This window comes from Danio rerio, chromosome 24 (assembly GCF_052040795.2).
Source record: "Danio rerio strain M-AB ecotype USA chromosome 24, GRCz13ab, whole genome shotgun sequence".
NCBI classification, from domain to species: Eukaryota; Metazoa; Chordata; class Actinopteri; order Cypriniformes; family Danionidae; genus Danio; species Danio rerio.
This window is the reverse complement of record NC_141044.1, coordinates 8845001-8872213: the sequence shown is the minus strand read 5'-3', so window position 1 is coordinate 8872213 and position 27213 is coordinate 8845001. Positions and strand designations below refer to the sequence as shown.

Sequence of the window (27213 nt, the reverse complement as noted above, 5' to 3'; positions counted from 1 at the left end):
AATTTCCAGCAAACGAATAAATGAACAATAATGACCAAGTGTGGTCAAAATACTGAGTTATTTCCAAATACACCTGCCATGCCCCATATGGTCTAAAACCTGACAGGTGGACAAATCTAAGCTTGTTTTTAATAAAACAAATATAAATATGGATATAATAAATAATACTGCTAATAATAAAAACATTATACAAAAGCAAATTGAATGAACTGAAAAAGACTACCGAGATGAAGAAAGTAAGGCAGTGGTTTTTAAATCTTCATGTAGGATAGAAATTAATATGTTTTGTAATATTTTAATCATTTATATTTATATCCTGTATATATATCCTTATTATATATATATATATATATATATATATATATATATATATATATATATATATATATATATATATATATATACACATACATACATATACCCTTAAGATATTATATATTTTTCATATGTAAAAATATTTGCGTATTGCTCTGCATCGTGTGTAGTGTATAAGCCAGGCGCACTTTGGGCCAGACAAAAGACCGACTTTGTTCTGGTCTTAAGATCAGACTATTTAAAGTTTCTCAAAATAGCAACGCGCCAAAACACGCCTGCTTTTTTAGACCAGAACGCCTATGGGTGCACATTTGAGCGCAAATGCATTTGCTATTTAAACAGTGTGGCGCAACACTTCAAAATGACCCTTGCGCCGAGCTAAAAGTACCAAAAGACTATTGCGCCACGCCTTGCGCCGGGTATATGATAGGGCCCATAGTATTTTAACCAAGTATCGACCCGATACTGGTATCGGTGCATCCCCATATTCTTTGTACGTTCAATGTTTTCTATCTTCAATAATAATTAGAAAAAAAGTCTTAAGCATGATGGAGACTTTAGTTGTCCAGGTTTGATTGGGTGAAGGTCTAATTTTATTTCGTAGAGTAAAGATATAAAGAATTTTAAACACAACTGATATATCCAAACTCATGTCATGCATGCAAAATGTAATATTCATAATCATTCTTACATTTTACTTTACTAAAGTAAATGTTGTACAATTTTTGTTAATTTTTTTGGTCTTGTGAGTATTATTGGTGCAATAAATGAGATGTTTATTTACAGGAAAAAGAAACAGCAACTCAAGAGCTCAGTTTTTTTTTTTTTTTTTTACAAGTGCTTCCCTGTGGTTCGGGTAATCTGCCTAGAAAAGCCACCGTGTCTGTGTTTGCTTTAGAAAATGACTTACACCTTGTCACGATACATCGAGCCTCCATACATGTGTTGCCAATGTGCATTCCACTATATAAAACACTTATGTTGGGCTGTATAGTCTTTTTAAAATAACCAATTAATGCCTCTACTAGCACAATAAAGTTGGACATCAAACTCAGGTGCTCTATTGAAAAAGTAAATATCATTTGAGTGTGGTTAGCTCAGTGGTTTTACAGCTCTAAGCAGAGTGCATTTCACACTTCAAAGAGTGACTTTGCTTTTCTATACTCCCATAAAGGATCTCCCTTCATAACACCAGCTTATTTATGGTGGTCATATGTCCATAATTAAAGAGAGACATGTCTCTTTGTGTTGCTCGATATAGTGAAAACTATGCAGACAGAGAAAGCCCTCTCTTATCATCCTCATTGTTTTATATGTTCCAATTGCACTACTTATCATTCTTAAACAATGCAAATATACTAGGCATGGGACGGTAACAGTTTTCAAGGTATATATTGGAGAAAAAATAAATAAATCAAGGTATTAAAAATGCAAAAATGCTATACCGTTTCTAAGGTATATGTAAAGTTTTTTTAAGTGTTTTTTTGTGTTGTAAAGAAATCTGTGTTTGAAAAGCTAATGAAGATAGAAGTCAATGGTTTATCTTAATTATGTAGCCTGACAGGTTTACTGTTCCAAAATATTATAAATGTTTCCTAAAATGTAATATATTATGTTAAATGCGGAAAAAGTTGTTGTTTTTCACTAAGACATTTAAAAAGTAATTGTTTCACAGCAGTAATCACAATACCGTGATACCGTGAAACCGTGATATTTGTATCGAAGGTTATTATATAGTCAGAAACTTATATCGGTCCATGCCTAAAATAGACATACTGTATAGTAGGGCTGCACGATTAATCGAAAAAAGGTCACGATCTTGATTCGGCCCTACACACCATCTTAATTTAACTTTTCTACGATTCAGCCAATTATATTTTCAAGGTCAGGAGAGAAGCGTTAAAGCGGCCACACAAGTCTTCACAGCAACATGGACACCTTCAAATGGCATTAAAAGTGTCACATGCTGTATTCATAAGGTATAATTCACCCAGAAATGTAATTTCTGTCTAAATGTAATGATGACAATAACACCTTCTTTAGTGAACAGAACCTGCATAAGCTGTCAATAACAGGTAATAAAGTTGTAAATAACGTTCAGTTTGTTGCACAGAGCAATTGTTTGAGAGCCGACCTGAAAGAATGATTTGCATATGTGTTTTTTTTCTTCTCAGAATAACGGCAGCAATGATCCGCACTCAGAAGTGAAAGGGAAGCCGGCGCGCACTTCATATGATCATAACGCATTTTACAGTTATGATTACGACAGGCACTTGATGTTTTTTCTTTCATAGCGAACACACAATGTGGTTCATGAAATTAAATGTTTACTGTGTCAGTATAACGACTTTAGTCTAATATATATATATATACATACATATATATATATATATATATATATATATATATATATATATATATATATATATATATATATATATATATATATATATACATACATACTTTAGCCTATATAATATAACACAAGAGGGAATCTGATGATGACAAATGTCTGATTTTACCAGTGAAAACAAATGATTTAATAATGTTGTCAATGACAAATGACAAGCATATGTCTCAAACATAATAATTCAACTTTATAATTAAGAATAGTTGTATTCTGATGTCATAATTTTACTGTTAATTAACAACCAGGACATATTAAGTCTGTTCAAGTCCACTATAATGACAGTACAAAATTGTGCATTTTAAGCAACTGTAGAGCTACGCATAAGCCTAATATTATAAGTGTTGTTTTACCATTAGTTTGAGAATAAACAATAACAATAGCCCACCGATATTAACCTTTATTTTACATCTACAGATTCGTAAAAAAATCGTGTTCTTGATTTTAAGCAACAAAAAAATTGCGATTCACATTTTAGCCAGAATGGTGTAGCCCTACTGTATTACTTTTTATATTACTACATCTGCATAAAAAATTTTTTATATATATAAAAAATAATGCCATCCAAAACTCAGCTGTTACATTGTCATATTTCGTAATAGTTGACAGAGTGAGAAAGAGAGAGAGACAGAGAGACTGCAGACAAAGTGTAGTCCAAAGGTTTGTTTAAAGAAAATATTTTTGAAATGTCTGTGAAACACCACTTCACAACGTCCAAACATGTATTCAATAATAAACGCTTTCAAATTCAGCAAATGATAGCTGGCAAACAAGAAAATACATCAAAAATTGGCAAAGTGTAATTTAAAGGAATTTATAGCATTGTGAACGCCAACTTTACTGATTACTTCAACCTCTATAATTTGCCCCATTGCATCATTTCAGTGGGATTTATAGTCATGGTCCACTTCTGAATCTGAACAACCTTACGGCAAACATTCACAAGCCCCAACCAGACGAATCTATAAAACAGCTCAGTAATTACTTCAATCCACGACAGGACTCCAAACCTGACATAAACTAGTTCTTTTTCTTTCTTACTTTCATACTTTATTGAAAAGCAAACACCTTTTCTAACCTCACCAAACAATGACAAAGATTATTACATTGAACAGCATCCTGAGCACTGAACTGTTGTGGTGAACAATTTTTTTTTTCTTCAAAGTCAAACTCAAAGCTTCAAACTCTTGACCAGATTTTCTCACTTCTGGAATACAATGACAATCTGTTATCAAGGCTTTAGTAGAATAAAGGCATGATTTGGTTAGTTTTGGAATCAGTTGACACCCACAGGCTTCTGCACAGGTATTTGATTTACAAAGAGGAGGAGTGCCTGGCACAAAGTGGTGTCTCCAGAGAGAATCTTTCCACTGATTTCCCTTGAAATAATAAACAGCTGTTTAACTAGATCTGATCAGTGTCACACGGCTTCAGGCCAGAACAGAAGCCAAAGCAGTCCTGATCATGCAGTCTGTCATATGAATACATCTTCTGCTTTCTCTGTCATTCATACATGGAAAGGATAAGAGAAACCTGGAAATAAAAAAATAAAAAAATTGTAAAAGAGAAAGTTTGCTATCATATACATTATAGTATAATAGATTGAAATGCAAACAAAATGGCTGTGCAGTAAGTATCCTAAAGGAGTACTTCAACACAGTCACTCCCGTCTCAATCCTTTAAAAAAGAGAGAAACATTTCTTGCTCTATTAGTGACAACAAACCTGGAGACGAGCAATTACTAGGTGGAGTGCACTACCACAAGCTTTGCAAGAGGAGACTCTTGCTGCATCTGAAAAATCGTATACTTCCACACTATATAGTTGGCTAAAAAACAGTATGCGAGCTGAGTAGTATGTCCAAATTCATAGCATTGTAAAAACAGTATGTGAGAAGTACATGAATGGCCTACTACTTCTGGTGAGATTCTGAAGTGCGCATCAGATGGACGCTACACTATGCCTTGATGCACCGCGAGAGAATTCATGAATGGAAGTGAAGCAATGCAACTGATGCAGTAGAGCCATGTGATCGTGACAAATGTAGTATGTCCAAGTTTCATCCATACTTCTCACATTTATACTATATAGGATTTACTTTTCTAACGGCCATGTAGTAAATTCAAATGTAGTACCTACTAAGTAGGGAGCCTCACCTGTTATGCTATTCACCCGAACTTCATTTCCCACAAACCCTAGCTCTGATTACCATCCCAGCTGTTAAACATTAAGGCTGATTTTTACTTCTGTGTCAAGCGCATGTGTATGGTCAGGTGCTGCCTTCGCCTGGCTGCATGCCCTCGCCGTGGTTGACGCTCACCTCTTGAAAAAATATAACTACATGTCGCAACGACACGTAGCGCAAGCTCTATGACTGGTCGGCTTGGTAGCACTGATGGGTGTGAGCAGGGGTGAGAGCTGCTCAAACCCGTTGGAGTGAGTGTTTACAAATGTCGAGTCCTGTGAAGCAGCTCCAGATGGAAATTTTTGTTTTGGGGTTTACCTTAAGTTTAAAGTTGTTGCACATCTGCTGATTTCCGCCTCTGAGTGAGTGAGTTTTAGCTATTTGTACATTAAGGTAGCGTTCAGAAGAAAACAAAACACCTGCAAAGAAACTTGACACAGAGGAACATAAAAAGGTGACTGTCAGCTAGCGTTTCGGAAGTGTTCTTGCAAAGCAATACAAACAGCATGCAGAATGGGCAAGGTGCTGAATGGGTTGTGCTGTGGGTTATGTCGATCACTCGATGCAGAAGTGTAAACCACGCATTAGTCAAACTATTTAATATAAACCCTCCCGAACACGTTACAAAGTTCTATTTCAGTGTTTCCTCAAGGGTTTTTCCAGCTGTGGGGGCAGGCCTTTTTTTTACACAGATATAAGATCTGTGTAAAAGATACGAGATCGCATTATTGTAATACGAGTTAGCAAATCTCTTTGCTTGCGCGCCAATTCCTCTGCTTGTGCACAAAACTTTTTGCATGCCCTCAAATATACACTGCTTAAGTGCATTTTTTTGTGCGCTCTCAAATAAACACTGCTGAAGTATGATTTAGTGCGTTTGTGTAAATGTCTCCAACATTTATTGGATTTGCTAGGAATATTAATAAATGTCTCCAATAGACCAACAGAGACCTTAATGCGTACTGAAGAAAGTGAAATGGCCATAAACTCCAGCAAGATACAGTCATAATATGCAGAGCCCTAAACCTTTATCTATAAAGTATAATTACAGAAACTGTGTTCATCTTAACTAAAAGCTATGTCGTGTTTGCTGGGCTCACGCATCACGCAAATGTCAGTCAGTCAGTCAGCACGTAACCTTAAAGGGTTAAACAAAATGCACAGCACTACTACGGTTACAGACATGTTTGCGCTGTTATAATTCACTTACCTTTTAATAAGTTTGGTGCAATTATAACCCGCTATTTAAAAAAAGAAAAATAAACACGACTGAATGTTTTGAATGAGATGCTGTAACGTAGCCGTGGCGGGATGAATTTTGGTGTGGCGCTCCCGCCATGAAAGAAGGCAATAAATGTAGCAGAAACCATGTGTTTTTAGCATTTAGGTATTCCTTTGCATGTCACTTAAACGACAGCCAAACTTTGAGGCTAGCCAGCCTCAACATACGCCAACTCCTTGATAATAACACACAAAATGACTGCAAACAAACAGAACAAACTAGAAAAATGTGTTGTATCATATCATTGTTATTACCATAAGGAAAAGCTACTGAACTACTGAAATGTTTTTAATACTTTGCATAAATTTTTATTTATTTATTTATTTTTTTGTAATGACAGCTTCAGGATAACTCTTGTATGGAGAATAAAGTCACATGGAATTTTCCCATACTTTAACAGATCCTACAAATTCCTAATGAGGGGCAGGGTTACTATTTAACTATTGGGAGATTTCAGCTGCTGTCGGGACTTTCCTTGCCCTTTTTTGAGCTTCCTTTCTACATGTGTTCAATACTTATTTTCATTCATTACGCATTCATTATAACTTAATTTCTTAACAAATTTATTTGTCTTTGTATTTATGTATTACTTTGGTTGTTACTGACATTTTGTGTGAAAATTTAAGTCAACAACTCCCTTGTAATATTTTCTCAGAAAAAAAGGTGATGTGTTCAATACTTATTTTACCCACTGTATAAAGCTTCAATTTAGCCAATGATTTCAAACCATTTCAAAATATTATAATATTTATTGCTTCCAAGTCTAAAATATATTCAATGGAATATTCCCAGTCAGATGTTTAGAATTATGACACCTAACATATGATTTAATGAGTTAGATTATTTAAAAAAATAAACTACATAATTCAATTTATTTGGGGCAGATTTCAAGTAGCAGGTCATTGTGCTACCTTGTAACACTGTAAAGTAGTTTATTATTTATTAAGCTATTTTTAAAAATGTACCTAACTAGATATAATAATCTTGAAATGTATAAACTTTGTACTGCTTTTGGTAGAAATGCATTAAAACCAGACCTCAAGATCATTCTAGTCGTTGTATTGTAATTTACAGCTAAAACCATCTACACTTGAGCACGATCCAAATCAATAAAACTTGCCACAATAAATTCTTATTTGGACCAATCACCACCCTGGGGCAATTCCAAAAATGACAATCTGAAATGTAGCTACAGTTGAAAGAGCAGGTGTCCTACATTATCATCAAAGTAAGGCATTTGCATAATACAGGGCATACATTTTGGCAACAGAACACAGAAATGCAGCAGATCTTCTTAAATCAACACTGACTTTGTAGTATTGTCTCTATAAAATTTTGATACTAGACCAACCTGCCTTTTAATAGAAGTGAATTAACATTAATCAGTTATCTCAATGCATTCATTGTAAATATATCTGCGGTTTGTTTAAACACATCGTTTAAACATCCATTAAAAACCTTCAAACCGACTGGTAGACACGTGAGCCTGCTCAAACAAAGAAAAAGGTATTGAAACCAGCAGTCACTGTTTATACATTTACATAAATATATATATTTTTCTCCAGCAATATTCAATGCATAAAGTGACAACTTAATTTTACATGTTAATTTTCTCCAACAAATACTCGTCTATACATAAAATGACAACGTTTAAAGCTCAGAAGTGGTTGCCAAACAAGAGTCTCAAGCAATAACCTAGGCCCTCTCCTATTAAGAGTTAATCTTCCAATAGTTAGCACCCATTCTCCAACTTTTAGCAAGTCAAATGCTGAACAAAAATTCTGTCAGATATGTTTTACATATGTAAATGTATCAAACATATATGAACCAGCATTTGATAATTCTCATTGTTTAATGCTTATAACTATTTTTATTATATACTATGAGTTAGGACAACAAAAACTTGAGTCTTAAGGATCGGGAAATACCATAAGTCCGGCTTGTTGGTCTGGTGTGTTCGAGGTTAACATAGGATCGATTTGGCCTAATTCAGCTTGTTTCTGAATGTCTGCCATTACTACAGCTACTCTTTAAAAAGTGTGTTTTAAAATGTAAAAATTCAAAAGTTAGCTAAAGTAGGCTACAGTGTTGGGGGTACCGCATTACAAGTAACTAGGGTCACAATACTGGAATTCGGTACCAATCGATACTGGAATTTTAAAAACATCTATTTCTAGAATTTATATAATTTTATCATTAGGACCTAACAACAAGACAAATAAATTATGTTCCCAATATTTATGCAAATATGCTGTAGTGATAGCGTTACTTCAACCATTCCACCCTGTTATCAAGATTATTGAAACAATGATGCCCAGACAAATACTTATATACCTAAATATTAATTAAATCCAGGGCTTTACATTGACACCCACCAACCCACCAAATGCGGGTACACTTCAGCTGTGGTGTGTTAGAGAGCCACTCTTACTAGACACTTTGGCTGGTTGAAGATCATTTTTAAATTGTAGTTTTACTAAAAAGCAAGGTTCCACAATAAAGATGGCCCAATATGCGCGAAAATGTCATCTCAGAATTGAAAAGCAGCATCACTGACAAAAATAGCATACGCGCAAGCAAAAGGAAGCAGGTAAATACCAAATGAGCACAGGTTATGTGATGTGTTTAAAAAGCATGCGCACTCCCGTTTTCTGGCACGAAGCATCCGTGCCTGGAAACGCAACTGCTGCAATCGGTTCTCTTTCAAATAGACAGGACAAAATGTGATGCTCATGCACCCACAGTCCTGCTGCTTCCAAAAGCTCCGGATGCTTTAAAATATATATATATATTTGTGTAAGCAGCAGCGGTTGCTGGTTTCTTAACCATTTTTTCAATTTCAATTTCAAAGTTTATTTCTAGAACACACTTACGTACAACAAACTACTACAATAAAAACAACAATGTAAAACAATAGCAACAACTGTAAAAATATCCAAGAAAGAATCACTTTAGTATAGCCTGGAACCGCCATTAGGGAATGTTGAATGCACAGAAAAAAAGATGAGTCTTTAACATTGATTTAAAAATAGATTGAGAGGGTGCTATTCTGATTTTTAATGGTAACTTATTACATAATTGCGAACCCACAACTGCAAAGGCTCTATCGCCTCTACAGTTAAGATGAGATCAGGGTGTTTGCAATAGATGGCAGTCGAAATTTGACCTAAGCGATTGGGTTTGGGCCTTAGTAGTGTTCAGATCAGAAAGATGGTGCTAGGTTAAACAAAGTTTTATAAACAGAGTAAAATTTTATAGTCTATTCGGAAATGAACCGGCAATCAATGTAGTGATCGCAATATTGTTGTGATGTGGTCATATTTGTGGCTACTCGGGCGGCCGCATTTTGGACCATTTGAAGTCTAGAAATAGAAGATGAGGATAAACCAATATTTAAAGAATTACAGTAATCTAATCACATGGACATAAAAGCAGGAACAGTTATTTCAAAACAGGTTTCACTTTGGTTAGTTGTCGTAGATAATAAAAACTTGAACTTAAACTGAAACTAAACTGAACTTAATGTGATCATCCTTCCATTATCACACACGGTATGCTTGCAGCTATTTTTGCTAATATGGTTTAATTATCATTTTAAAAAAACATTGCTTTAACAGGAGATTTATGTGTAGTTAACTAGTGATCTGGACACCTGTAGCCTGGACAGACTACTGTGCATATTTTTAAATACATGACAATAATTCTTTTTAAATGTAATTGTTTTTAAGAAAGGTTTTGTTGAATAAAAAGAACATGTATAAAGCTATATTTTGCATGTTTTGACATTATTTATAGAAATATATAAATAAATAATAATAAATAATTTTTTATTTTTTTTTTGGTGTGGTCAGAGAAAAAATTGGTAAATCCTTAGTGTTGAGCCTTGAAAAGTCATGTGAAATAAAAACTAATTGCAAAGCCACACTACAAAACCATAACTCATTGGCTTATGCACATTGAGCAAGTACAAAAAGTCTAAATCAAGAAATTTTAGCATGCCAACATCAAATTTAAGCATATAAAACATATTTTCCCAACAACAAAATTGTGGCTAGTGAAAAATGGCGAGTGGCTAGTGGCTAGTGGTCAAAAAAAGTTAATGTCAAGCCCTGGTTAAATCATACCATCACAGTAACTATTGAAAGAGAAGCTCTGGTTGAGATGAAAAGGCAACAAATTACGTCCAGCTAGAAAACAGTACAGCCCACTTTTTACAGCAGGGTGCGTGTGTGCGTGTAAAAGGCTATCACTGATTCACAAAGCTCACAGGAGGGAATTGGCCATAAGACAGTGAAAAAGTCATTTCCCATTATTTTGGGGTGGGGGTGCTGGGTGGTGTCAGAAAAAGACATTAGAGCCGAGCGCGCTGTTCATTAGCAGACGAGAGTGACGGCAGGTATGTTGTCCCATTAATTAAAATAATCACATCATAGGTAGCTAGAATAATTCATTAACTCAGATTTAGTTAAGGCTTAATTTAATATGTCACTGTTGGTCAGGAGGACAGAAGAAATGAAGAGAGGGAAGACGATGAGGATATTATGCGATGCGGGATTGAAATTGTCAATTTGTGTTGGGCCGCTCCACTGGGGACAGCTTTCCCTTTTTCTGCAGATCTATCATTTCGTGAAAAAGAAAAGGAGGCAAACGTGGGGGGAGGAGGAAAAAAAAAAAAAAATCAGTCGCCTACTATTTTTAACTGCCCCATAAATCTGTTTTTAAATTCCCTTCCATTTAAAATACCCTGGTGAAGCTTGCCTTCATACGGCCTGTTAAGTACCACAATCCATGCATGGCGCTACATTTATCCTAACAGTGTAATTGGTCCAGCTCCCTCGGCTGGTGGCTCAGTTACCGGTCCTCCCCCAGGCCTGCAACCGGGAGAAATCCCAAATCACCCAAGGATCCCACGCATAAAGACCCGGCAGAGAGACATGGGGAGAGAGAAAGACAGGTACCCCCACTGCAAACATCTTCTCCAGTGTTTCCCAGCGTTTCCCTTTTTTTGTATCCTTCATTACCACAGGGCCAGAAACAATGCATCCCGAACACTCACACCACTGGCGCTGACAAATACTATGTGAAATGTTAATGAGATGCTTAACAAAAGCGATTTTGTGTGCATTTCTGTGTAATTATCAATTATTTCACTTGAACGTCAAAGGTAAAAGTGCATTTTCATAACCAATAATCGCTGCTAAACACAGTTACGATGATTACGTTTCCTAAACATCCCCATCTAACATTCACCCAACCAGATATTCCCGTCCAAATTCATATATGCAAATAAACTACAATTTTGACAACAGTCAATCAATCAATCATCAGAATAACGATGACCAAAATTGCTTTCTGTCTGACTAATTCTATTTTAAAGGTTCAACTAAAACCTTTCCTGCAACCTGTTTAAATACCCCTTAGGGAATGCATACCCATACTTCATGCTGGCTAATAGTTCCACTAGAGGGAAGTGTGTTTGTGTATGTGTGTTTGAGATACGGGCTGGTTCTACAGTCAACAAATGAAAAGCAATGCACACACACACACACTGACAAAAACACACTATCACCCTGAGCACATTTGCTGTGCAGCACCATGCACGTTACAATTACGTGCAGGAGGACAAAAGCCTGAGAGAGGGGCGGCAGAAGGCCGACTGGCAGCGAGTTTCACCTGCAGCTAAACTCAGAGGAGGGGCCGGAGAGGGTGAACGGCGCATAATCAAGCCCAGCACTAATTTAGAGACTCCAGCTGCTTCTGCCAGAGGGGCCCAGGAACACCTACCACTAACCCCAGACGCTCTCGCTCGCACACTTTTCCTGTTAATCATCCAAACGACCTCCTCCTCTCTGCACTTCACGCATGCCAAAACAAAGAAGCAGCAGTGTCAAACACCTTTAAATGTCAATATGTTTGGGGTGGCACTGTAGGGGCGGGGCCTGTATATAGGTTGTGCTTCCTGCTTGCATACCTTAGATCAATAGAACAGCAAGTCTATCCACCCTCTTTTTTCTGGTACACTTTTTATTCATTTACTCCACAGAAAATAATTACTGCTACTACTACTACTACTACTACTACTACTACTACTAATTAATAATAATAATAATAGTTATAATAAAAGTTATCAATAAATAGCAACCGTAGCACAACATTATTTCTCTGAATTCATGTCGGACTTGTTCAACTGCTTTTGCATAGACAGCAGTATGACAATATATGCTAATTTGCATAAACAAACTGATTTTTAATTTTATTTAACTTTTTTTGCATTTTGCAATCCTGCTATCAGTTTGCTTAACTATAACTTTAGCTATAACTGTCATGGTAATTGCATAGTTTCAAATTTACGATTCTGCAGAAATGTGTTGCAGAACTGTTGCAAACAATTTATTTGTGTTGAATTTAAAGAAACAAATTCAATTTAATAATGTTCAACTTAATTTGTTTGTTTAAATTCAACACAAATATTTTTTTACAACCACTTAACGTAAAAAAAAAAGTGTAAATCCAAGGAATCATCTTTGAATAATTTTTTCAGTGACACGATTAATGACACAGGGCAATGATATAATTGGAATTACTTTCAGAAGGATTTATTGTCCAGGTTATAGATGGTTTAAAAAAACATTGCAGCATGATTAAGTGACAGATAACAAAACTTCAGCATGCTTACTATTTTGTGTGTGGAACTGGATGAAATTACGGTTTGATTTGTGAATGAGCTGATTTTTTTTTTTTTCAGTTAAGCTGTTATTTTACAAATTGGACAGATTTGATTATATCTGATCCAGCAAATCATGTATTCCAATGATCTGGTTAGAGCTAATTAATGATTTACTGTCACATATTCAAAATGGGAAATCAGAGCGTAAGTGTGTGTAACTGATGGCAAGTCAGTCACTAACGCCACATTTTAGTATTTACAGTTCTAAATAAAAATCATATTTAGGCCATGACTGTCAGTTTTTTATGTTGTGAATCAGGTAGGCAGTAAAAGAATGAGTTTTTGATGTAAATTTGTGATTGTTACAGATTGAACTCCTGGTTAAATAGTTAAAGTACAACAAGCTGAATTGACACAATGTAGGTACATTGTGATACAAATGTTTGGTCACTTACCTAAAAATACATCTTCATGGGTCAAATCAAGTAGAAATAGTACTAATTAAACGGCTTGTCGTTTTGTTGTGTTAATATAATAAGAACTGGAGGTTGGGAGACATCTAAAAATAGGCAGGCTTTACTATATGTCTAGAAGCATTTACTGTTGATAGACAATAATAGTAATAAAAAATTAGTATCAGGAGGGATTTTCTCATTCTTGAAAACATTCCGTTCAACCAAACATTGTGAACAAATATGAAGATGTGAAATGAATGCATTTTTCTTCTATTTAATTTTTTTAAATAATATTATAGGTAAAGATTATAAGTATACAGGGGCAAACAATCTGCATATTTTTTTTATTATTGTTTTGCTATTTCTGTGCAATTTTATAAATAAAATTCAATAATACAGATTTATTTAGAATGATTTTGAGAGTATAGTAACTAAAATCTAACACACACACACACACACTCACTCACTCACTCACACACACACACACACACACACACACACACACACACACACACACACACACACACACACACACACACACACACACACACACACACACACACACACACATACACATACACACATACACACACATACACATATATATTTACACTAGACTGAACAGACTAAATGGTGGGTCATTCCATGTATTGTAAGCTCACTTAAATGACAAAACTCACCACGCTGCTTTTCACTGTGATTTGTGGTCTTCTTGTCACTTCTCTTAGTTTAGGATTTCATGTCAGGAATGTGACTGTTGTGTCAATAAGGATTCTATAAGAGCTCATGTTATAGGGTTCAAACTGTATATAAGATGAACCACATGATCTTTTTGATCAGGTCGTGTGACTCAACCATTATTATTTAATATATTACAAGTATTTCAGGATTGAAATTCATTACCAGTATAAAGTTTCATAAAAAGGTGAAGTTAGAAGTCCTACAAACCTACAAACAGAGTTGGGTGTAATGTATTCCACAGTAACGCATTACTGTATTCTAATTGCATTTTTGGAGAACACAGTAATGTAACATTTTAAATGTGTGTAATTTTTAAATAAAATTTTAAATGTGTGTAATTCGATTACAGTTACTAATGTGAATGTAATTGCTTTACTGACGTTATAAATTTAGTTTTTATAAGAAAAAAAAAATGCTTTTAAATCATGTTTTCCGCTGCAACATCAGTTAATAAGCATGCACTTTTAAATAGCTGGAAAACGTAAGCTGAAACGGTTGCTGTCGAGAGCGGCTGCTTATTCAACTGTAAATACAGACATTACTTTGATTTCATTGCACGTAAAAACTAAAATATTGCTGTGAAATGCAGTCTATGTCCAGTCTCTAAAGAACTTTCGACTGATTTCAACCTGACCAGCATATTGTTCAAGCACTTGAAAAGAAAGCTTCTACGACAATACTCAATCACCAAGGAGGACACCGGTGCCCCAAAACATGGCGGTCCATTGTAAAGGTATCTTCTGAATGTGAAGAGAAGCGTAGCTGCTTATGTTCGTTATTTCCAATGGAGGGCCGGGGCTTGTGTCACAATCAAGTCACGCATCAACACTGCAGTGCTTTTTCACAATATGGATGTCAATGGTTACAATACTACTGATTGTCATGATTGGTCATAATTGAAATCACGAATATTCAAAACGATATAGAGTTGAAATCAAAATTATTCACCCTCCTTTTTTATGAATATTTCCGAAATCATGTTTAACAAAGAATTTTTCTGTTTTCTGTCATTTTTTTTCTACTGGAGAAAGTCTCATTTGTTTTATTTTGGCAAAAGTAGGTTTAAATATTTGTAAAATTATATTATAATACATTTTTATATTTTATATATTTTTATATATAATATTTTTTTGATTGTCTGCAGAAGAAACTACAATGACATGCCTAATTACCCTAACTTGCCTTTAGATGTGTGTGCTCTGCTCGTCTTTGAGGCTGAGCGCATACACATAACAGCATGCGATCTCTTTCCTGCATTTAAAAACATAAATGATTCCAATGTACATTAACGAATGATATGCAACCCATGCTGCAAAAGTTACATTACAGCACATGCTTTAAGTCATTTTTACCTGAAACTGAGCTTTGCAGAGCAACAAATGTGTACAACTGGAAAAGGGGCAGTATATGATGCAATAATCGTTTTTTCCTGATAAATTAAGCCAAAATTGAGCCAATTAAACAAAAATTTTAATCGAAACTGAATTCCGGTTAATTGCACATAGGTTACAGGTATCCGGTTTTCTTCTAAATGTCTTCTTTTGTGTTCAATAAATAAATAAATAAATAAATAAATAAATAAATAAATAAATAAAAAAAATAAATAAATAAATAAATAAATAAATAAATAAATAAATAAACAGGTTTAGAATAAGTGAATAATAAGAATTTTAGGTTTTGAGCAAAACTCTTTAAGTGTTTTAAATTAGTTGTAATGCAGTTTATTTTGTATATTTATAGGTATATTTTACGTGTTTTTAAAGAAACTTCGAAGTATATTAATTAGTAATCTGAATACTTTTTACATTAAGCAATTAGTCATGTAATCAGATTACATTTTCTCAGTAGTTGTCGGTAATTTGTAATCTATTACTTTTCAAAAGTAACTTACCCATCACTGCCGACAAATTTACACTACAAATACACAGTAACCCGAGCAAGAACTGAGATGCTAAAAATGACGTGTCGGAGCAACCCAATTTTGGGTCAAACCCAACCGTTTGATAAAAAAAAAAACAACACATAAATGTTAGTGTTTTAAACACAATAGTGCTTCTACATAATTTGTGATTGAAATATGATTCACGTGAACTACATTTCTGTAATCCCTTTACTATTCATCGATGTAAAGCGGCTTTGACGCAATCAACATTGTATAAAGCACTATAGAAATAAAGGTGACTATCATAAACATGTGGTAGTGTGAAAACAGCATGACTGAAATAGCATGCAAGCAGACACGCATATGTGCACATGCACAGCGCATATCCACAGTACAAAATCTGAAGTCACAACAGGGGTCCGTGTCACAGATTCCTGCCATAAACCCCTTATGTGCCACTCAACGCCCCCTAAACATGAGGCTGCAGTTATTTCCCCTTCAAGCCGAACAGCTCCCTTGAACACTAAATCACTCACAGTAAGGTTAACAAACTGTGAGTTAACGAAGAGATTTACGTTAAGTGAAATGCGTTTACGTGTGAACATGACAGATAAACTTTAAAGTATAGTCATTTAAGTGCAGTTTAATTATTATTGTAATATCACATTTCGGGCGACGCTGTGGCACAGTTGGTAGTGGTGTCACCTCACAGCAAGAAGGTCGCTGGTTCGAGCCTCGGCTGGGTCAGTTACCGTTTCTGTGTGTTCTGAGTTTGCATGTTCTCCCTGCATTCGTGTGGGTTTCCTCCGGGTGCTCCGGTTTCCCCCACCGTCCAAAGACAAGCAGTACAGGTGAATTAGGTAAGCCAAATTGTCCGTAGTGTATGAGTGTGTGTGATTGAGTGTGTGTGGATGTTTCCCAGAGATGAGTTGCGGTTGGAAAGGCATCCGCTGCGTAAAAACGTGCTGGATAAGTTGGCGGTCCATTCCGCTGTGGCGACCCCGGATTAAAAAAGGGAATAAGCCAAAAATAAAATAAACAAATAATACATTTCATAATATAATTATTATAGGCAGCACGGTGGCTAACTGGTTAGCATGGTTGCCTCACAGTAAGAAGGTCACTAGTTTAAGTCCCGGCTGGACCATAAGGTCTTTCTGTGTGGAGTTTGCATGTTCTCTCCATGTTTGCATGGCTTCACTCCAGGTGCAGGCATTCCGCTATATGCCTGGTTATACATTGAAATGTCAATGTTGTGTCTTGCATGACCAAGGTGTGGCACATGTTGTAAGAGCTATTTTAAACCCATGTATAACATACCAGAGCAGTAATCTGACTATACACACTACTAACTTTACATATTCTATATTTAAATATTTAACTTTAAACATAACTTAAGATATATTATACAAGTACTTTCAGACAGAACAATACTGTGCAAAAGAAGTACTTATGGTTGAATAAAACAAGTAGTACAACATGTTTGTGGTACATTCACAGGTAAACACTGTTTTCCTTCTTGAGTCCTTGTAAAATGAAGTTTTTTGTTTTTTATTTGCACTGCAGAGCCTCGTAACAAAGAGGACCGTTTATTTATGTATTGTTTAGGGTTACTTTTATTAAAACTGCAGAGCTAATGCTACAAAATTAATTCTGTGTATACATGCATGTGAATGACAATAAAGTGTCCGGTGCATATAGCGAGAAGAGGGATTCTACAGGTGTTTTCTCCAGCCCAGTCACCTGTGTAAAGCACACTCATAAATGCTCAATGTACAATGTTTCACAATGCATGGCTTCCCTCACAGTACAAAGACCTGCAGTATAGGTGAACTGGATAAACTAAACTGGCCATAGTATGGGAATGAGAGTGCATGGGTGTTTGAGAGTACCAAGGGTTGTACTGTCAGTGTTTGGATGCAGCTGGCAGGGCATGCCCTGTTTAAAACATACATGAGTAATAGGGCTGCACGATTATTCGAAAAAAGATCACGATATAGATTCGATCCTGAATCAGAATTTCTACGATTCAGCCAAATATATTTTCAAGCATAAAGGCACAAGTCTTCACATTGTTTTATACACGCTGCTCAGCAACGTAGACACCTCCAACTGGTGTTGAAAGAGTCACATCCTACAAAATTGTATAAAAGAATTGTAAAAAAAGTTGTAAGATAACGGCCATTTAATTGCAAAAATATAGCATAAAATGATGGATATTTAATTACAGAAATGTCCTTAAATGTAAATTTCTAGTAAATTTCTGTAATTTAATATTCGTCACTTTACTGTAAATTTCTGTAATTTAACTGCCGTTATTTTACGTTTTTTTCCAGCACCCCTGCTGCCGGTAATAAACCCTACAGATTTTTTTTACAGTGTATATTAATAAGGTATAATTCACCCCAAAATGTAATTCTGTCTAAATGTAATGATGTATTCGCAGCCACGAAATCCCTTGTGAGCTAACCGTGAGCTGTGTTTTACCTCAGAGAGTATTTTGCGTGCCTTAGAATGATGTCTTCTTTAGTGAACAGAACCTGCACAGGCAGTGAGTAATAAATTTAAATAAAGTTGTAAATAACCTTCTGTTGGTTGCACTGAGCGATCGTTTGGGAGCGGCGTGAGAAGTATGATTTGCATGTATCTTTTTTTTTTTTCCTTAAAGTAACGGCAACCATGACATGAGGGCACTCGGCAGTGAAAGTAAAACCGAAAGGGTGCACTCTGCAAATCATTTAAATGATCATATCGCATTTTAGAGTTATGATTACGACAAGCATTTGATTTGTTTTTCCTTTCATAGCCAACACAAAGTGTTGTGCATGAGAATAAACATGTAACAGTGTCAGTATAACTACTCTAGCCTATAGAACATTGAATATAATTCAGAAGCGAATCTGATAACTGTAATGCATAATATTTTATTTTACCCGTAAAAAATGGTCTAATAATGTTGCCAATGACCTCAGGATTATGAATAGTTGTATTCTGATGTCCTCACTTTTCTGTGCATTGAAGACCAGGACAAATTTAAAGTCTGTTCAAGTCCCCTATTCCAAGTCTATACGAAATTGAGCATTTAAACCAACAGTAGACATACACATAGTCCTTATAATATTATTGTTGTTTGAGAAATAACAATAATAATAGCCTATACTCATATTAACCTTTATTTTACATCAACAGAATCGTGAGAAAATCTTGATCTTGATTTCAAGCAAAAGAAAAAAATGGTGATTCTTATTTTAGCCAGAATCGTGCAGCCCTACCGAGTAATCGACAGTTCATTCCACTGTGATGACCCCCGATAAAGCAGGGAATAAACCAGAGGAAAGCGAGTAAGTTATTAAATCAATCATGGTGAATCTCTGGAAAACATACACAACTTTATAACTACCTCATTATAAAAAATGGCAACCCCTGATAAACAAGGAATAAGCTGCAGGAAAGTGAGTGAATTATTCAATCAACCATGGTGAATCGGTAAAAAAAAACATGAACAATAAACCCCTTGATTCCCTACAGATCACTGAGAGATACACACCCACATGTAAGACCAGCAGAACAACAGTAAATGCAATAGTACTGGATGATTGTATGATGAAAGATTGTGTACTTTTCTCATCTCCTCTCCACAGTTCCAGCGTGCACGATTAAATAAAACCTTGCCTGAGTTTCACTAAATGCATTAGAGCAATCACATTCCCAAGACAGAGATTAAGGGACTGGCCTCATCGGATTGGATTACTCAGGACAGTGCGCTCGCTCGAACACTGCTGTCTCAACGAGGAGAAGTGTTAGGACACTCACATGTCCTTTATTGCGTCTTGATTTTGTCTAATTTCGCACGGCTTTCAATCATTTCTTCTGTGAGAGGAGAGGGGTGAGGAGGGAAATGTTTAAGGTTCAAGCCCGCCAGCAAAGAGCTGTGATACTGTAATGATGACAGATCACAAGAATGATTGACATCACGCCACATTCAGCTAGAGCCACAGGTTGACAGCACAGATGAAAATATGGAGCAATCAAAAGAAAGAAGGAACAGAAATGGAATCAAAGTTTGAGATGTTTAGGATTGGAGACAAAGTAAAAAATAAATAAAGTGTGAGTGGGATTGCTATATTATGGACCAAAAAAATTATATTTAACAAAAGTCCTATGATGACATCTGGAGATGTTCTTCAATAAATACTTTTAAAAAGTTAATTTCAGTAATATTATTAGAACTAATGGGATTGTGTATGCTAAAATGTACAATTACGCCATTGCTTCAGAAATGCACACCATTGGTAATACCCAGTGAGTTTTTATATATTTTTCAGCATGATAATATTTTCAAATATTCTGCTAATGCATATCTTGGAAATCATATTAAAAAAAAAAATATAAATAAAATAAAATAAAAACTGGACTGTGCATGAAACACATTAAAGGACTACACAGAGTAAAGACCTTAGTATTACAGAGGTCGAATGGCATTACCTGGACAGGTCTGACTTTCTAAATCTGTCTCTAGGAAGTGCAAAAAGAGAGCTGATATTACAGGCCACATTACTTCAGAAAACTTTGAGATAGGCTTCCCAAAACAGCAAAGCGAAGGTAGCATTACAGTTGTTCTTGTTTGCTTTGACTTGGAAACTAGGATCCACTCAATTTTCCTCATCACTATCCCAGCAGAGCAGAAGACATGTCTTGCAAATGTGTAAACTCTCTCATTGGATTGACAGATTTCCCTTAACATTTTTCGAAAGAGTTAACATGGATGTTATTCAAGCATTCCAAACTCTTTTGTTTTAGCTATGGTAACCAAACAGAAACCATCTATTCCTAACCATTAGAAACTACCAAGATCAGTATGAAATCACTGTTTTGACACTCCTTCATACAAATCTTTTATTAGCAATCAGTCTGCAAACCTTATAAAAACGGCTTAAAAAAGGTTTGTGTTGTTCTGTGCCAGCATGTTTGAAGGTAAAATTTGTAATATTTTAAATGTTTTGACACGGTGTGTGCGTTTTGCAAGCAAAATGTTTCATTTTGATCATGAGTGCTGCTGTTTAGGCCTGTGTGCTAACTGTTTTGAAAATGTGGAGTTTCAGTTGATGGCTGCAAAAAAAAAAAAAAAAAAAAAAAAAAAATCAGCCTTATTGAAGTTATTTTGTTCTGATAATTGTGTTCTTATTTGTGTTGCATCTTAACAAAGAGATACTTGAATTTGAAAATTGAAATTTTGAAGATGTTGATAACAACCAAAGAAATACTTATATGCAACACATCTTATTAGTTTACAAATTAAGTTATGCGTAATAAAATGAAATGACAAGGGAAAAAAAGTATTGAACACATGAAGAAAAGAAGGTGTAGAAAGGCAGTGAAAGCCCAGACAGCAGATGAAATCTCTCGTTCTTCAGCAACCCTCTGACCTTCCTCTTTGTAAATTAATATTAGCTCCTTCAGTCCAACACCTACATTATCAGGATGATAAAGATGAAACCAGAGCGGACATTTCAGCAAGACAATGATCCAATACACAGCCAGGGACACTCTTAAATAGTTTTAGAAAAATAAAATCAAGCTGTAGAAAGGCCCAGTTAAAATCACCTGACTTGAATCAAATAGAAAATACAAAATAAAGATCAGTTTGGATAGACGAGACCCACAGAACCATCAAGATTTGTACACTCTGTTGAAGTCTGTGAAAAAAGAATCATACATGAGCAATTCATGTGACTTCACTCTTTACATGAGTCTTCTAGAATTTGTTTCAGTTCATTTTTAAATAAGTGGTTTGAACACGCAGCAAAATAAATAAATAAATAAAAATTATAAATACGGTGTACACACACATACTGTAAACAAAGTACTGTGCAAATAAATTAGGCCACCACTAACTTTGATGACCTATAAAAAAAATGATTGCCCAGTTTTGTACAAGAGTATATGAAACAAAGATTTCTCTTAGGAGTTGGAGGTGGTCTGTAGTAGGGCTGGGCGATAAAATCACTATCAATAATTATTGACTGAACACCATTGTTAATAATGATAAAAATAAAAAAAAAACGATCAATATGAAGTTTTGGTATGGTTTGGCTATAGTTTTATTAAAATGTGGCTGCTGAGCATTTGCCTTGAAAGGAATGTCTATAAGCTTAGGCAGTAAGTTTGTCATTTCTAATAGAAGCACGTGTGCAAGTGGCACACACGTGATGCGCACACATTTTCCAGGTACACCTAGTTAAAAAACTTTTCCAAATGCCGCTAGCACACCACAATTCATGCAAGTAGAACGAACCAATCTGCTTCACACATTGTATGGAATATACACATTTCAGTAATAAAGGCAGATTAATTACCTGAGACAAACACAGCACACCTAAACACTGCAGTGCTTTTTACTTTTCTCCATGAACCTGCATCAGAGCTGCAGCATTGATTTGTCTATTTGTCATCCTCTGAGAAAACAGTTGATGGGCGCCTAGTTACGAGTGACACCATAGAAAATGGTGAAGGAAACCACGTGTTTGCGCTTGCGACTTCAGGTCAGAACAACAACACATGCGAACAGCAGCAGTGAGGAAATTGTAAATAAAAAGGATGTAAGAATGTCGCCAGAGTGGCTTTTTGGTTTCTTTTCTTGTGCATCCCAACCACTAGCTCTCCATCTGAAAGATGTTTTTTTTTAGCATAGCTGTAATATAGTCATTCAACTTCACAATTTGTATTGTTGCATCATGTATTTGAATAATCATAGCTGGTTCCTTAACTTGAAAGCTCAGATTTTACAATCAGTATTGGGTTGATGACAGAGTTTAAGGTTTACTGTATCATTAATATTCAAACGTTACAGATGTTGATCTATCTTTACCATCGCACACACTTTGTAGCATTTTATTTATCAAGTTTAAGAGTCTCTTTAACACTATTTATATTTATTTTATTATGAAGAGATCAGATATTTTGTTTAAATATTTTTTGTTTTTGACTATTAAAACTATTTGTATACACTAAGTGGTTAAATATAAAAAAAATCTCAATATTCCTAAATTTATTGTTAAAAAAAAATTCAATAATTATCAATATCAAATGATATGAAACATATTGTGTTTTGTTTTTTTTTTTGTAATATCGGCCAGCCCTAGTCTGTAGTCAATAAAATATTACAATCAAGTTTACTGTAAGTAAAAACAGAGGTAGAGAGTATGTGCTCAATAAGTTAGACAAGTAAATGTGTATGTGTGTGTGTGTTGGGCGTGTCTGTGGGTGTTATGCACACTGTGAGAAGATTCTTTAGATGCCCAGTTTGATTAAAACTTTCAGGATTCCACCACACACAGACACACACACATAAACACACACCTGACAGGCGCTGACAGGCAGTCAGATCAGCTCCACACCCTTTCCTGTGCTCCTGCACACTAAAATGCGTTCATTTTGCAGGTTAAATATCATGACTTGGCTACAGGTATGATCTTTAAATGTTTTTGAAGTTGGTTACATCCGTTCTCACGGCACATTCGGTTACTGTAGACCTGCTGTGTCATATACTATGTTTAAGGATATCAGAGTGGATATATATAACATACTCATCATTTGAACATTAATTTGGAGTCATTGCAAATTAATTCTGATGTGTCAGGCTGTTCATTACAGTTTATTTGTATCTCAATAAACACAATCAAGGTATGTTACAGATTTCTCAACTGCAAACACATAAAATCTTTACTTGTCACACAATTTCTGAAACCTAACACTGAAACCGCACACAAAATCTGCAAAACCATATGCTACCTCTAAACCTTTGACTTTCAATTTCATAAAATACTTTTTGCTAAACACAGCACACAATTCTCTAAGTAGACACACAAAATCTAACATGACGTATCTTGATTTCCTTTTCAAACACCATCAATAAAAATGGCACCATTGACTCCTCAGATGCAAACACTTACTGCTTTACTCAAAACCAACCAATTGTTGCTTTAGAAGAGTTGTCTCTGATGAAATAAGGGTGACTGGTCATGTGAGCAACCATGGTTTATTGTAACAATGTGAGAGACTGGATAGAGTTCGGCCCAATCTGAGTCAATTTACAATTATTATACACTAATCGTTATTATATTATTAAAATTATCTGTACAACTTAAAGTAGAGTTCAAATCTATAAAAGATTTGCATATAATGCATATATTTTAGCACCCATGCATCAATTTACTGCAGTGCGGTCAGGTTTGGTGAAGGAAAAATCATGGTTTGGGGTTACATTCAGTATGGGGGCATGAAGAAAGCAAAGAACGTCAAGGTGCTTCAAGATTGGCCAGCCAAGTCACCAGATATGAACATTATTGAGCATGACTGGGGTAAAATGAAGGAGGAGGCATTGTCGATTGATCCAAAGAATCTTGATGAACTCTGGGAGTCCTGCAAGAACGCTTTCTTTGCCATTCCAGACGACTTTATAAATAAGTTATTTGATTCATTGCAGAGTTGTATGGATGCAGTCTTCCAAGCTCATGGGAGTCATACACAAAATTAATTATTTTTTTTTATATTCTACATTAATTTTGTTAAGCGACAAGACTTTTCTATAAGCAAAGTCAGACCTTGCTGTCCTAATTAAATAAAATCAAAGCATAATCATGTTCTATTTTGGTAAAATAAGCATAATCCAGAGGCCTTTGTCTTTCATATAAGCCACTTCTGATACCAAATGATCAACTAGAAGTGGAGTTATTATCTGTTGTTCCTAAAACCTGGATATGCGACAAGACTTTTGTTAGGTAGTGTAAAGTTATGGCAAAGGTGTTTGCAATGCAAGACAAAAAAGTAATACATATAGAACAGGGTAAAGCTTAACTCGCTGTAGCCAATACATCTGCTTTGCCTTCACCTCGAGTCACTGTACACAAACAAACACACATGCTGAATCAAAACACAACAGAGAACGTCAGATGTGTGGCTTCACTTCCTGTGCAAGAACCAGCATCTAGTCACTGACCATGACTGCATTAAACACAGAAACAGTAAACAACAACACATACACAAAAGCACACAATATTTGAGAAAACCCTATTCATCATTTCATGACGCGTTAATGGCAGACCGCTCCATCATAGAGCCATGTCATACTGTTCAACCCTCATTCACATTTTAAACATTCAATCATTCGGCTCCCAAAGCTTAAGTGCAGCCTACAGCGACACACACATCCATTGTTTTTCTATCAGGTTTACAATATATTCTATACTGTAACTTAATCTGACTACACTAGCACGCAACATAACCATCACAGAAAGCTATGGTACAGTTGTTTTAAGGCTTAGACATGAAAAGTGATGTTTGAGACTTATTTAGTGAAATTTGCATAACTACAAGCACATGCTTGTAAACTCAGTTTGCTATTGTAAACAAACCTCTTGCAAAACTCTAAACACAGTTCCCTACACACAGGAGTAGAAACTAAGGGCCCCAATCATACACACGGCTCAATAAGGTGTAATTAATGCTCTAATTTTTACGTTTTGCACCAAGTTGTTTAAATAGCAAATCCATTTGCATCACTTTTGACTCATGGGTGTTCCGGGCTAAAAAGAAGGTGTGTTAAGACGTATTGTTGGCACATTGCTATTTTGAGGAACAGAAATAGACTGCGCAATAGAGTATATGCCGAAGTATGCTAAAGGACTTTTAATTTGCCAGTAACCTGGGTTAAGCGCTTCCGGTGAACTGTATGCCATTGCAAAATGGCGCATTTAAGGTCTGTTTGATTAAGGTCTGAGAGATATCCGACATAACGTGGGTTTCAGTACAAAAAGCTATGCATTAATTACATTTTTCTCTGCTATGTCTTTAAAATATGAGCATTTATTTTACCCAAGTATATATATATATATATATATATATATATATATATATATATATATATATATATATATATATATATATATATATACATACTGTATATATATATATATATATATATATATATATATATATATATATATATATATATATATATATATATATATATATAGTCAGAAAATCATTTCTGACTGTAAAGTGCATGTACTGTAACTGTTGCACTTTAAAGCTGCCATGAGAAGAAATGAATTCAAACAGTACTACAATTTATGAGTGAATTAAATGCATCTCCTCAGTGTGTAAGACTGTGCTCTAGTATGTGCGTTTTTGAGGGATTGTATGTCATTTTGAGAGCAAAGTTTGGTTCATCAGATTGCTTCATTTTGACAAGAGAAGGAAGGAAGTTTGGGGAATTGAGTGTGAAGTTATGGATTTGGGTTTACAGATTTTAAAAAAAGGCATCCTTTCAAGAAATGTGTTTTAACAATCAAGAAAACTGTCAAACCTAATAAATTTAGTTTTTACAACAGCTTACACAGTGTCTTTATTTGTCACATAATTTCTAAAAACTGACATTAAACATCAGAATGACTCACAAAGACCCAATCTCAATTCTACCCCTTAGCCCTTCTCCTTAGGGGTACCAATTCTCTAGCTTGAAGGCATAAGGGTAGGGGGAAGGGCTAGATAGCCCTTGAAACGGAGATTTTTACAGGACCACACTCAAAGCCAAGAGGTATAAAAAATTCCCCAGAATACACTAGCTGTAACGGCAGCATGGCTACACACGGAATTCAGGAGATGCAAAAATGATTAATTTTTATCATTATTATGATTTTTTACAACACACAAGCATTTGACACTTGGGTGTTACCGTCATGCTATAAAAAGAAAACGATAAAAAGATAAATAAAAAATTTTAAAAAAAGTTTTGCTATCTATAATTCAGGAAGGTGGAGGTGGAGGTGCAGTGCTAGGTACAGTAAATGGGAGGGAAGGGGATCAGGTTCGTGCAGGGAAACAGGATGGGGTAGTAGGGCAGGGCAGATGGCCAGGCCAGGGCCGCTAGAACAGGAAACTAGGACAGAACTGGTGGGACAGGCAGTGTTGACTATTGAGTAGCATCCAGGACAGGAACAGGCTCTGGAGTGGATTCATGGATGGAAGTGGTCACAAAACTAGCAGTGGTGTGGTGTCACTAGCCACTTTTCTACAGTCAGGTTAGTTTGAACAAGAGTTTTCTTCGGGTCAGGTGGGCCCAATATCCTCTAAGCTTGAGCAGTTAGACCAAAATCATTTTTCCACTTTAGGAAATAAGACAAATTCCAGAATGAAAAACCCACACTAAGTACACCACAGAATCAGACATCACACAAAGTGCCCAGTTTAGCCTGAAGAAGAAAGTTGTATTAGAATTAC

The 27213-nt window shown here is 35.4% G+C and overlaps 1 protein-coding gene across 18 annotated transcripts in view; it reads right to left on the bottom strand.

The window, feature by feature from the left end:
* Positions 1–27213, bottom strand: part of LOC147830999 (uncharacterized) — a 156945-nt gene that overhangs the window by 112623 nt on the left and 17109 nt on the right. For 3 of the 18 annotated variants that reach the window (XR_015524753.1, XR_015524761.1, XR_015524757.1), the window contains exon 4: positions 3752–4255. The exons of the other annotated variants lie outside the window; for them this stretch is intronic. The gene's annotated coding sequence lies outside the window, so the exon portion shown is untranslated. Of the gene's footprint in view, positions 1–3751; positions 4256–27213 lie in introns of those variants that run through there. 18 annotated transcript variants of the gene reach the window in all.